The sequence below is a fragment of the Schistocerca nitens genome, chromosome 2, assembly GCF_023898315.1.
Source record: "Schistocerca nitens isolate TAMUIC-IGC-003100 chromosome 2, iqSchNite1.1, whole genome shotgun sequence".
In the NCBI taxonomy this organism is placed as follows: Eukaryota; Metazoa; Arthropoda; class Insecta; order Orthoptera; family Acrididae; genus Schistocerca; species Schistocerca nitens.
In genome coordinates this window covers 94,297,542-94,311,848 of record NC_064615.1, presented here as the reverse complement: position 1 = coordinate 94,311,848, position 14,307 = coordinate 94,297,542, and positions in this window count along the sequence as shown.

Here is a 14,307-nt window from a genome sequence, read left to right as displayed (position 1 = left end):
TTTTTCGAATTATTCTCGTTGACTTTACGCAATTGAATAATCGGTGTACATCACTGCCATTTGCAAATATTAATTAATCATTGTGTTCTTACCAGTGCTGTTTTAATTAACGTGGTGAAAATAAATTTTCTATCCTCAAATGGGGTCAGGATTCCACTCCAGCAGCCCATGTGCCCTGCTTGACAATCCTAAACGTTATAATGGAAGCAGGGCGTGGTTACGATTTTCACGGGGGAGGTGGGAGGGGGAAAGGGAGGGCGCACTAAGTAATGTTTGCTGGTAGCAGCATAGTAACTAGTGTAATACTTGTATTCATTGGATTTTATCCCTTGTTCTTTGGATTGTGGCTGTTATGCTGTTCATTGTTACAGTACAGATTCTTGAAGAGCAAGGAAGGTCATTGGTATAGCCAGTCTTAAGAAAACCTTGTCTGCAATATGAATTGAGGATTCGAAAGAAAAGTGAGGAAGGAAGCGTAGCGGAGCTTACTCAGCGTTTGCGGCCTGCCTTGACCTTGGCAGTACAAATTTCGCAGCAATCGGTGTTAGAGGTGAGTGAGGAAAACGCTTTGCTGTAGAAATTGATTAGGTGATACTCAGGTTTTGAAGTGGCTTCCCCTACACGAAAGCAAATTTGCCGGGTTCAGGCCCTACTATACCATTTAGTAAATAGAATGCACCATATGCGTGCTATTAGTAAAGATCCTCCTGCTTAAAAGGCTGCAAGATGATGTTTCAGTAGCGCAGCAGCAAATTTTGTTTTAATTGAGGTTAATATTAGTTACGAAATGTCAGTGTCAAGCAGTCATACCGCGTTCGCGATATTACCTAACCCGATCATGGCAATTCTTAATGGGGTATAAAAGTTGTCAGTGGAAAGTACCACCGAGTTATGTGAACTTCTGTGGCTGTTAGTTGGGTTGCAAGAGCAGGCGAATGTGTGGGATGTTAATGATAGCGTAGTATTGAAACTTTTTTCCCTTTAGTCATGGGACGCTTAGCCAGGATTACTGCTGAGGCCGTAGATAGTCAGGAAACATTATGGGATCTCCGGAAAGCGCTCTTCAATAAACGTGTTGTTGCTCGTGAGAAGAAAGACATTATTAATAAATATGTTTATCGGGTACAAAGAAAGGATGAAACACTACCCCAGACAATTCTTTCATGTTTTTGTCCATACCGCCATATCTCAAAATATGGAGTGCAAAGAGCCTCCATTAGAAGAGTTTTGTTTCATAATAACGAAGATCAGGAAGTGCCAACACCTCTTAAGATAGTCGTTTTAGAACCATTTTACCTGACTGTTGGCTTCCAAATGATCGTCCCTGTCATATCCCCGAATATTAACCGCCCCTCCTGGAACACACTGTATGCAATTACGAAGTTTTTGACATAACGTGGTACTACGCTAGAAAAGGTCTTCATGCTGCCCATATAATTGAGGGAAGACGGATTTTTTATGAACACATCAGTACCGTTTATGTTTCCATGATTTTTCATGGCTGTGGCTTGGTAAATAGAAACTATTTTTTAAACAATTACGGATATAAAATTTTGTCCCGTACGAGGATTCGTAGGGAGCGTGTGCTGGAGGTCGAAAGACCGGAATAAAAGCTGTCGTCCTGCCCTCAAATCATCCGTGGTTTCTTTCGGGATGTGCTGCGCCGGCAGGACAGCATTTTGCCGTCGCACGTGCTGCGAATGCCTACAGCGGCGCCGGAGGCAGCGGCTGCAGCGGCCGTGGTTACTCGGGTCGTTTCGGGACTCCAAAGGCAGCTTCGGGAGAGGAAGTGACTAGTACTTCATAGCGAACATATTGTCCACCTATTGCAAGCAAACTTCCCATCCCGTAACCGAATCTAAGCTCTGTTCTCACGTGTGGCTTGACACCCTGACGTTAAATGTTTTAAATTAATACACGTGAAATCTGTTTTACTTCCCTTGCGTAAATAGAAGCCTTTAGATAGAAGCCCTTGTTCTTGCTTTGAATTAAGACAGGGCGCAGTGATAGTTGCCTGTACTTGTACTTTTTTCAGTGTGGTGAATTTTAATTTGATAACAAAGAGGGCTTATTTGGTATTAAAGCGTATTAAAAAGCACTACCTAGTAATGCTCATTTTTGCGATTTAAACTGTATACTCGTATGTTTTGTTTTCAATTTCTGTTAATAGTAAGTTGAAATTCACGTGCTAGTGGCTGCAGTGCTTCGTATTATCGTAGCTGCTTCGCTACATACTTCCTTTGATACACTTCTGGGTTCGTTTCCTCGTGTGCGAAAACTACGGATCTACAAAAAAAAAAGTCTGTTACCACCTCTGCACACTACGTTGGCGCCAATAAACGAATTTCAAAAACCATAGCCGTAGAGAGAGAATCATGTATCTCTGCGAGATGTTTCCACTCCTAGTAATAGAGAAATTCGACGAGGTCGTGTTTGTAGAACCTGGTATTCGATAAAGTACTTTCTATTCCAAGTCTGGATCAAACACAAAATTCCTAGACGTTGTTACTGTGCTCTATGAACACAAAAAAGGGTCCACATTGTATTTCTGTGGTAGCCAAAATGTTGGAAAACTTGAAGATGTTAGAAGTCACTTTCTAAAACCTCACCGGTTTCATACTTTGAGCTGCGTCATTGAACAACCATGTGAGTCTTTTCATCAAAACATCTAAGTACTGGAAAGGGAGCATCAGGTTAACCGCAATACCGGTGTGATGGGTAAATGCAGTTGATCAGTTCTCCTACACTTCTAAGGACAAGTTCATTGGAGAAAAAGATAAGTTCTTGCTTCAATGAAAAAAGAAGAAACATAAGCTGAAAAGATATAGTTTCCATGTACGAGGGGCGTTCAATAAATTATGCTTAATTTTTTTCTGAAAGCAGGCTGATCTTATTCAGGACTCCCATATACCATATTACTCCCCCTGTTCAGGTTACAAAACTCTAATCTTTAACACAATCTCCGTTCAATGCGATTGAATTATGTCACCTTAATAAGAGGACCTGCATGCCTTCATCATACCACTCTACTGTCCGATGTCGGACCCGACGTCTTGTTGCATAAATAACCTCTCTGTCATCAAAGTATCGCTTCTCGCGGAGTGTATCTTTCATTGAGCCAAACAGGTAGAAGTCGGAAGGTGCAAGATCTGGGCTGTAGTCACACCAGTTTGAGAACCCCTACTGGTAAAAGATTGACAGCACTACCAACAGACGTCCAGTTGAACAGCGAGGTGGTTTGATTGCAGTCCATCGATCATCTCGAATGAGAGTGTCCGCACATTCCGACATAGCACGAGTCACAGCTGTGTTCGGCAGACCAGCACGCGTGATATTGGACAGGTTAGCGCGATCTTATTGCGATGATAACAGATGCATCGCCCAACGACTCACCGTGATTCTGTTCACTGCTGTGTGTCCGTAGACATTCTACAAGCACTTACTTATAAATATCTGCGAAGTTCTGGTTTTTCGATAAAGAACCTCAGTGAATCCTTCCTTTACATGCACCATTTTCAAGGCTACATATAGAGCTACCACATACTCGAATGCCATGAAACAACAGGGGCTGAAGCAAGAATATTCCATGACGTCCCACAACAAATTTCGCATTTTCAACCGAAACTGTACGATAAATAAATGTGTTACCTTACTTATTAAACGCTCCTGACAATGAGAGATTGTTTTCAAGTTTACAAAAATGGCTCTGAGGACTATGGGACTTAACATCTATGGTCATCAGTCCCCTAGAACTTAGAACTACTTCAAGTTTACAGCCCATATTAAAAAGTAAAATTTCTTTTAATTTTTATTCTGTGTGGATAGCTGATTTCTTTTTGTAACCCAGCCGCAACGTACAAGACAGCAGACGAGAGAAGAAATTGATGCGAGTTGAATACCTCTGCCACAATAGGGCTCTTATCTGTAAAGATGTGCAATGTAACTACGTCTGTGTGTGAGAAAGCTCAGAAAACGTGGTGCACGGATTCTATGAGTTTATCTACACATGGATCACTCCTTCCCTCAGCATTACAATGTCAGATCACACAAGAGCGCAGCGACACCTGCAACAATCAGATGCCGTGCGTCCACTGTCTACATTCATCCTCCATACAGTCCAGTCTTGACCTCAACGGATTTTCGTCGGTTTCCGAAACTTAACACCTTCGAGGACTTCACTTTGGTAGTGACGCAGCGGTGCCGGTAGAGGCAAGGTTGTGGCTTTGTCAACAAAGTTAAACATGCTACAGTGACGGTAACGAAAATCTCGTCTCTTGATGGAGGAAATGTGTTCGTTTGGTGCACAGCATTGTACGCTAGTGACAAGTGAATCGTGGACCGTGGGATAACTCGAATTTCAAGGAATCGAAGCGTCTGAGACGTGGTGCTACAGAAGGACGCCGAAAATTGTAAGCTGCAGTGAAATGTTTATTTCGAAAGTAATGTCAATGTTTTAACGCAGAAGTGTTTGCTGAGGCGTTCAGAACCATGACGCTACTCACTCAGGGGTACAAAGGTTTGTGAGAAACGTATCGACAGCTCCAGGTGAGGGCTCCAAAAATGTGGAATTCGCATGGGAAGAGACCGGGACACTATAGAAGAAATGTAAAGTCTTCACAGTGAAACTTCTCCAGCGTAGTCGAAACAACATCGGCAACATGCGAACCCACTGTGAATCCGTTATACGTCCTCCGTACAGCCCCCATCTCTCTCCAGTCAGTTTCCGCATTCTTGGAGCCCTGAATACATTTGTGCCGTCGATTTGCTTCGGACGAGGATGTGCAAGCGTGGGTAGAATGATGGAGGCATTGACCCGTTCTATCTCTTAGTCGGATGAATGCATTAACAGTTATGGTGATTGCTTCCTAAATTGTGACAGTTTTTTTTATTACTTTATTCCAAGTGCCTCATTTCCATGTAACTGCCCCTTATAGGTGAACCGATAAGTAGTGAAGGATTCTCGCAGAAATGGCGAAGAAGGGAACATGCAGAAAACACTAACAAGAAGAAGGAAAGATTGACAGGAAATATTTTAAGACATTAGGATATATCCTCCTAGAGACTAAGAGGCAGCTGTAGAGGGTAAAAACTGTATCGGGAGACAGATTAGAATACACACAACAAGTACTTGAGGACTTTGGGTCCATTTGCTATTGTGAGATGAAGACGTTAGCGCAGGAGTGAAACTCGTGGCGTGCCGCAACAAAGCAGTAATAAGAAAGATGACGAAATTAAAAAAAAACATTCGTACAATTACATTCCTGTAGGTAGTTATCATTAAGGATCCTGCGTCTTTAATCTCATATTGCCAATAGGTTGGGCTTTCATTACTTATTGTTAATCAAAACGATGTAGCAGCCTGTGTCCTGGTCTGGGCACGGTAGAGCGCCCATTTGCGTGTTGAAAATCTGTAACAGTTGCGAAGATAAGAAATGTGTGCTCTTCGTGTGCTTCTCTTGTTTTTCTCAGTTACAGAGATCACTATGCTCCAGTTCTGGAAAGATGAATGAGCTGTTGGAAGTCAACCACCCTTACTCTGAGCGGCCTGCAGTGTGCACTTCATAGACTTATTAAAAATAGCTAGACCAAGTCATTGGCGCAAGTTTAGCGATCTGGTATTGAAGCCACCATTTTCAGGGCTAGGTTATATTTGCACTTAGTAAATGGTGTCTGTTATCTGATAGATTGATACATACAGAATGGATTAACAGATTAACGTAAGTTCATAAGTACTTCGTATCTTCGTTGTTAGAAAAAGGTGAAAATGAAGTTGCTGGTTCAAGCTATATTGTAGATTACAAATATTCAGTTCCAAGCTAATTAAATGAAAAATGCTATACAATTGTGGAGAGGGGGTCCATAAAAAGAAATTCAGGACCGTAAACTAATCGCAAAAGGAATGCTTATAACCTAGGCCAGGAAATGTTAAGCAAGAACCGAAAATGAAATACTTAAAGAATGACAAAATAATCTAGTTATCTGCTACTTTGTAACAATCTTGGCGCATTTACTACTAAGACACATTAACTCGCGCTAATTTGTATAGGACGAGTTAAACTAACGAAAAGTCTACGGATTTACATTCGTAAATCACAAAACATTTTCTCGGAATAACTGGCTTGCCTTAGTATTTTCGTGACCGTGAAGATTTGTAATACCTCAAGTGCGTTAACCTCATTCGCATTGGGCAGTCGAACTCTTTTAGTCAAATGGTATACAGGTTCTACGCAATTTCTACAACAGTCGCAATGGTAGCTAAACCAATATCGCCGAAGCCGTTTATACCCTCTCAGGCAACACGAGTCGCCCACGTTTCCACTTGCAACATATTAAAGAGAAAGAAATAATGAAACACGAGTCATTATTTGAACGATATGAGTAATAATTCGCACCTATGTGCTTACGCCAACGCCCATTCCGCAGTGGTAGCACTGGTTCCCGTCAGATCACCGAAGTTAAGCGCTGTCCGGTCGGGCTAGCACTGGGATGGGTGACCATCCAGTCTACCGAGCGCTTTTGGCAAGCGTGGTGCTCTCAGCCCTTCTGAGGCAAATTGAGGAGCTACTTAGCAGAGAAGTAAACTTACACGCTACACGCAGCCGGGAGAGAGGTGTGCTTACCACATGCCCCTCCATATCAGCAACCAGTGACGCCCGTGGTCCGAGGATGACACGGCGGCCGGTCGGTACCGTTGGGCCTTCATGACCTGTTTGGGTCGAGTTTAGTACTTTATATGTGTTTACAATGACGTACATACCTTAAGTGACCAAGGCCTTCGTCATTAATGGCTCAGTGCGTAGTTAATTTATTGTATTTAGGAAAATTAATTTTACTAGCACAATAAAGACAAAGTACTGACATATCATTATAAAACGAATAGATATTTATAATGTACCGTATCTATTTATAATAATAGATATTTATAACGTACCGTATTTTGATGGAGATTTGATTACGCAAGGGAATTGTGAAATAAACATCCTTTTGTTTTGTTCTTCCATTTACTTTCGCTATCTCGCATACCATTTAAATCATAGGCCAGTATTCATATTAGTCCCTGAAAAAGTTGGTCTTCAATTCGCGAACAGTTTCATGACGTCTGTGCCTGCTATGGCGTTGCGCTTCATGGGCAGTTTCGATATCCATGTCGTTGCAACGCTCATTGCACTCGCAATCTGGCTAATGTTCACTGGTTGTTGGGAGCCAAAGAGCAATTCTTGTGTTGGGGGTTATGTCGGTTCTCCATAAGGTAGCAGACGAGCTGGCGCATTGTGTAGAGGTCAGTGAAGCATGGGAAGCAGCCAAGTTGTAGGTTAGGCAGTCTCTTTACGACACTTGGTTAAGCAATATCTTTACTATTTTGCATTTGCAGTTTACATTTGTTCCTATTAGAGAAAAAAAATGAAAGTGTTTAAATTTCAGGGGATTTTCTTACGCGTATTTTAAAGGGGTAGTGTTGGGTTGTGTTGGGTTGGGTTGTGTTGGGTTGTGTTGTGTTGGGTTGTGTTGTGTTGGGTTGGGTTGTTTCGGGGAAGAGACCAAACATCGGATTAGGAAAGGATGGGGAAGAAAGTCGGCAGTGTCCTTTTAAAGGAACCATCCCTGCATTTGCCTGGAGGTATTTAGGGAAATCACGGAAAACATAAATCAGGATGGCCGGACGCGGGAGTAATTCCAAGTGTATTTCAACACCAGAAATTGTTAAACTGCAATATGCCTGAATTGTTGCAAGAGACAGTGTTTATTCTGTTACAGTTTAGTTAAGGCTATGATGTCGTTCTTTAAAAGCGGATTGGACACTGGTTTGGAGTTATTCTAAATTATAAAAGCTTGTCGAGAAACGGCAACGCATTATTGTAATAAATAACAAATGTCACCTGTAGTTTAAATTGAAGTGTCGGCAGAAGTGCCAACACCGTGTTGTTTGACGAAGCCGAAATGCACGCTATACACTCACGCAGGCTGGCGTGAGGTCTGAAACAGGATACGTAATGAATGCTATAAAGAAAAGTACGTAGCCTCTGGAATACTTAACTTTAATCCATAATTGGTGAACATTGGTCTCGTTACTGTACATGCTTCATTAGATACATAGCAAAGGAGAAATGGCGCCTTGCTAGGTCGTAGCAATTGACTTAGCTGAAGGCTATGCTAACTATCGTCTCGGCAAATGAGAGCGTAATTCTCAGTGAACCTTTCCTAGCAACGTCGGCTGTACAACTGGGGCGAGTGCTAGTAAGTCTCTCGAGACATGCCGTGTGGCGGCGCTCGGTCTGCAATTACTGACAGTGGCGACACGTGGGTCCGACGTATACTAATGGACCGCGGCCGATTTAAAGCTACCACCTAGCAAGTGTGGTGTCTGGCGGTGACACCACATTCCTCCCCCGCAAATCGGCAAACGGTCGTGTTATAAGGCATCCGCCCGCCGTGGGGAGGACCCCATGTTGACGTATGCGATGAGGTGGGGAGCCTAACAACAGGCGAGGCTGTGCCACCCGCACCCGGCCATTCGGTCCGAGGGGAGCTAGGAAGCGCCTGAAAACCTAGTCCAGGGTGCACGTCAACGTGCGGTGTATGCGCCCGTAAAGAGACAGGAGAGGCCGAAGGGTCGACCTCCATTGCGTCGGGGTACCCGACGCGCGAAGACGCCATGTGGTCCGGAACGGGCAAGAGTTCCATGGCGGAGGACAGCAGGTCATGGGAAGCGATCGGCGGCGCGTGACCCAGGGAGGCGCTTGGCGGCTGCAGCGAAGCGTCCACTGCGGGCGGCGCCGGCGGGAGAACCGGCGGCGGCGGCGGCGCGTCGCCATGGGGCAAAATGGAAGGCATCGTCGGTAACACCTGGGGATGAGGCGAGCCCTTAGATGGGTCCCCATGGCGCTGACCGGACGGCACCGTCGCTGAAAGCAGACAGGGAGCGGCAGAACCTGTGCGACGACAGAGGCGCAGCTGATTGAGATGCCGACGCACCTCACCAGAGGCCCCCAAAACCAAATACATCGCGCAGCCGAGGCAGCGAAGAATGCGCCCTGCGAGCCAACGCCGTGAACCGCGATAGTTGCGATAGAATACAACGTCGCCTGGAGCAAAAGCAGGAGTCTGCCGCTGCACAGGAACCTGATGCGGCGGATGCAGCAAAGACATCAAGGTTCGATGAGGACGACCGTGGAGCAACTCAGCTGGCGAGCGACCATCTCGGGGCTGAGAGCGATACAAAGACAAAAAGAGCAACAACGCGTCCTCCCGAGAAAGCGAGTCTTTCAACTTCAACAACTGTGACTTGAAAGTCCGGACCAATCGTTCAGTGGCACCGTTTGACTGAGGCGAAAACGGCGCGGATGTCACATGTTGAATACCATTGGCCTTGCAGAATGACTGAAATTCTGCGGACATGAATTGTGGGCCATTGTCGGAAACAATAGTCTGTGGAAGACCGTCAATGCAAAAGATAGCCGATAACGCCTGGATGGTGGCAGATGACGTCGTGGAAGACATCCGTACAACAAAAGGAAAATGACTGAAGGAATCGACCACAACCAACCATTGAGCATTCCAGAATGGACCAGCAAAATCGATGTGCAAGTGTTGCCAAGGGGAAGCGGCTTTCGGCCATGCAAAGAATTTCCGCGGTGGTGCGGAGTGTTGTTCGGCACACGCCATGCAAGAAGAGCACATATTCGTAATCGCAGCATCGATTCCGAACCAAGTACAGTGCTGACGAGCAAGTTGTTTCGTTCGCACTATACCCCAATGTCCTTGGTGGAGAAGCCGTAAGATAGAGGACTGTAACGGACGTGGGACCACGACTCTGGACTGATCATTATCAGAACGCAACAGCAAAACACCACGTCATACAAAAAGTCTCTCCTTGTGAGCAAAAAATCGGCGAACCAACAGATCCTCGATCCGTGACTTTGACAAAGGCCATTGCGTAGCAACAAAACGCAAAACTGTAGCAAGGACAGGGTCAGCAGCTGTGGCTGTAGCTACACGACGAAAATCAATCGGAAACGATTCGACCCCGTCATCGGTTTCCGAATCAATGAACATGCAAGCAAATTCGGAAGAATCGAATGCTCTATCCTCAGCAACAGGCAAACGGGACAACGCATCGGCGTTTCCGTGCTTAGCAGTGGACCGATACAAGATATCGTAGCGGTACTGCGAGACGAAAATAGACCAGCGAATAAATTTCTGCGCTGTACGTGGAGGTACAGGCTTGTTTGGATGAAAAAGCGATGTCAAAGGTTTGTGGTCGGTGATGATGGTAAAGTGACGACCATACAAGAAATCCTGAAACTTAGTAACACCAAATACGAGAGCCAAGGCTTCTTTCTCCATCTGTGAATAATTTCTTTGCGCAGACGAGAGCAATTTGGACGCAAAGGCAATAGGGCGATCATGCGATCCATCTTTGTGCGTCAATCCCATCCTCGTCGCCAATATGAAGTGTCGGCAGAAGTGCCAACACCGTGTTGTTTGACGAAGCCGAAATGCACGCTATAAACTCACGCAGGCTGGCGTGAGGTCTGAAACAGGATACGTAATGAATACTATAAAGAAAATACTTAACTTTGATCCATAATTGGTGAACATTGGTCTTGTTACTGTACATGCTTCGTTAGATACATAGCAAAGGAGAAATGGCGCCTTGCTAGGTCGTAGCAATTGACTTAGCTGAAGGCTATGCTACCTATCGTCTCGGCAAATGAGAGCGTAATTCTCAGTGAACCTTTCCTAGCAACGTCGGCTGTACAACTGGGGCGAGTGCTAGTAAGTCTCTCGAGACCTGCCGTGTGGCGGCGCTCGGTCTGCAATTACTGACAGTGGCGACGCGCGGGTCCGACGTATACTAATGGACCGCGGCCGATTTAAAGCTACCACCTAGCAAGTGTGGTGTCTGGCGGTGACACCACATAAATATACTTACGAATAAATAGAAAGAAACTCCACTTCCCAAGTCCATGTCTCCTCTGTCTCAAAGACGAGGATATGCAACACACGTTTCCCTTTTATTGCTAATTTATAATCCGGTATTAGAAATTACGCTGTAGCCTTACCCATTTTCAGCAGTAAACTCTTAAACTGCTATGCATTTCATTAATACGAAGGTGAAGTTTCTTAATGTTGTTCCTTCCACTGCAAATAACAATAATAGTAAAAACTATGTAACTCAGCAGTATACTACCGTCTCACGTGATTCGGATCTTTGTTAAGGGACCTCAGCGAGAACCAAACAAGAAGTCATGAGATACAGACTCCCAGATGATATATTTCACCAAGAAATGTAAAGAAGTTGAACAACTTACCATCTTCACAAGTCGTCTGATCATGATCATGATCATCAGCTAGTTGGATCACTTGGTGATGTGACATCTTTGATTCGGCGTGCCACATTGGATCCCTGCAGATTATTCCACTTTTGCCTACCTTGAGCCCCTTATTGACAGTTCAATCCAGCTTTCTTAAGACACTGGTCCAGCTGTCCAGTGGTCTTCCCCTTGGTCGTCTTTGATAAATTTGGCTCAACCTACGACTTGTTCCGACCAACTGCCATGTTTTCTTCGAGCGATATGACCAACCCACTGCCTTTTCGGTGTATCTCCTTCTGCCATTATGTCACTGACCGCTTTTGTCTGTCTCGTATCAGCTGCTTTGTTTCTGTCTTCCTTTGTGTAGCCCAACACTGATCTTCGAATTCTTCTTCGGATTGCTATTAGCTTTTTAACAATGAATTCATTTAATATCCGTGTCTCATAGCCGTATATTATTACTGCCAGTATACACTCCTGGAAATGGAAAAAAGAACACATTGACACCGGTGTGTCAGACCCACCATACTTGCTCCGGACACTGCGAGTGGGCTGTACAAGCAATGATCACACGCACGGCACAGCGGACACACCAGGAACCGCGGTGTTGACCGTCGAATGGCGCTAGCTGCGCAGCATTTGTGCACCGCCGCCGTCAGTGTCAGCCACTTTGCCGTGGCATACGGAGCTCCATCGCAGTCTTTAACACTGGTAGCATGCCGCGACAGCGTGGACGTGAACCGTATGTGCAGTTGACGGACTTTGAGCGAGGGCGTATAGTGGGCATGCGGGAGGCCGGGTGGACGTACCGCCGAATTGCTCAACACGTGGGGCGTGAGGTCTCCACAGTACATCGATGTTGTCGCCAGTGGTCGGCGGAAGGTGCACGTGCCCGTCGACCTGGGACCGGACCGCAGCGACGCACGGATGCACGCCAAGACCGTAGGATCCTACGCAGTGCCGTAGGGGACCGCACCGCCACTTCCCAGCAAATTAGGGACACTGTTGCTCCTGGGGTATCGGCGAGGACCATTCGCAACCGTCTCCATGAAGCTGGGCTACGGTCCCGCACACCGTTAGGCCGTCTTCCGCTCACGCCCCAACATCGTGCAGCCCGCCTCCAGTGGTGTCGCGACAGGCGTGAATGGAGGGACGAATGGAGACGTGTCGTCTTCAGCGATGAGAGTCGCTTCTGCCTTGGTGCCAATGATGGTCGTATGCGTGTTTGGCGCCGTGCAGGTGAGCGCCACAATCAGGACTGCATACGACCGAGGCACACAGGGCCAACACCCGGCATCATGGTGTGGGGAGCGATCTCCTACACTGCCGTACACCACTGGTGATCGTCGAGGGGACACTGAATAGTGCACGGTACATCCAAACCGTCATCGAACCCATCGTTCTACCATTCCTAGACCGGCAAGGGAACCTGCTGTTCCAACAGGACAATGCACGTCCGCATGTATCCCTTGCCACCCAACGTGCTCTAGAAGGTGTAAGTCAACTACCCTGGCCAGCAAGATCTCCGGATCTGTCCCCCATTGAGCATGTTTGGGACTGGATGAAGCGTCGTCTCACGCGGTCTGCACGTCCACCACGAACGCTGGTCCAACTGAGGCGCCAGGTGGAAATGGCATGGCAAGCCGTTCCACAGGACTACATCCAGCATCTCTACGATCGTCTCCATGGGAGAATAGCAGCCTGCATTGCTGCGAAAGGTGGATATACACTGAACTAGTGCCGACATTGTGCATGCTCTGTTGCCTGTGTCTATGTGCCTGTGGTTCTGTCAGTGTGATCATGTGATGTATCTGACCCCAGGAATGTGTCAATAAAGTTTCCCCTTCCTGGGACAATGAATTCACGGTGTTCTTATTTCAATTTCCAGGAGTGTACATTGGTCAAGAACTGCTTTCTTCAGCTCAGCCGACATCTCAGACTTCAAGTGAACAGTATCTTCCACACACTTACCATCCTAATTTAACATGTGGAAATATTTCTGGTTTTAGATCTCCTTTTATATTTACAAGCTGGCCCAGATAGACATACCATCTGACACTTCGTAGATACGTATACTAAATAGATATATTTCCTTCCGGTGTGCAGTCATTTATCATGATCTTGTTTTCATCAGACTTACTTTTTGGACGAACTTCAGAGCAGACTAATTCAAGCTCACTACAGTATTTGAGGACTTCCTATAGTGTCTGCAAATAGAACCAAATCATTACTTTATTTAATCTCATTCCCAGAATTTGGGTTCCCTTTTTTTACCAACCTAGTTTAAACATTGTAGGATTGCTGCTATTAGTTTTGGAGATACAGAGCTACTCTGTTTCACTCTTCAACAGGTAAATGCATTGGTTTCTGGAACAACATTGACAAACGCTATGCAGTTTTTTTTTATATATTATTAAAGCCGTTAATACAAGCGTGTTCTATTCCTTGTTCTGTATCAGCCTCCAACACGGTTGGGCGACTGAATTGTATACCTGTTCAAAATCTATAAAATCAATGCAAAGAGGTAGATGGTACTCATTTGTTATACTAACTGTTTCGAGTGAAGTGAGCATATCTCGTTATGTCCGTTCTATTTTTTTCCTTGGTAAATAATATCTCTGGAAGGAATAATCGGAATAGATTATTGGTTAGTGGTATAGTTTGTCGAATATCGTGTTATGCTCTTGGTTTTTCGACCTTGTTTCACTGCAGTCGCAGTTACACAAGTTGTACAGGTTAAATACCATCCTTTGAGACTGTAGTGAATGTATTATTTAGATTAAATACGTTTCGCTTAATTGTAAAGCCTCTTTAATAGTCACTGTAACAGTATGGTTTTTTCTTAAAATTTTGTTTGTTGGGCCGGCCAGTGTGGCCGAGCGGTTCTAGGCGCTACAGTCTGGAACCGGTCGACCGCTACGGTCGCAGGTTCGAAACCTGCCTCGGCCATGGATGTGCGTGAAGTCCTTAGGTTAGTTAGGTTTAAGTAGTT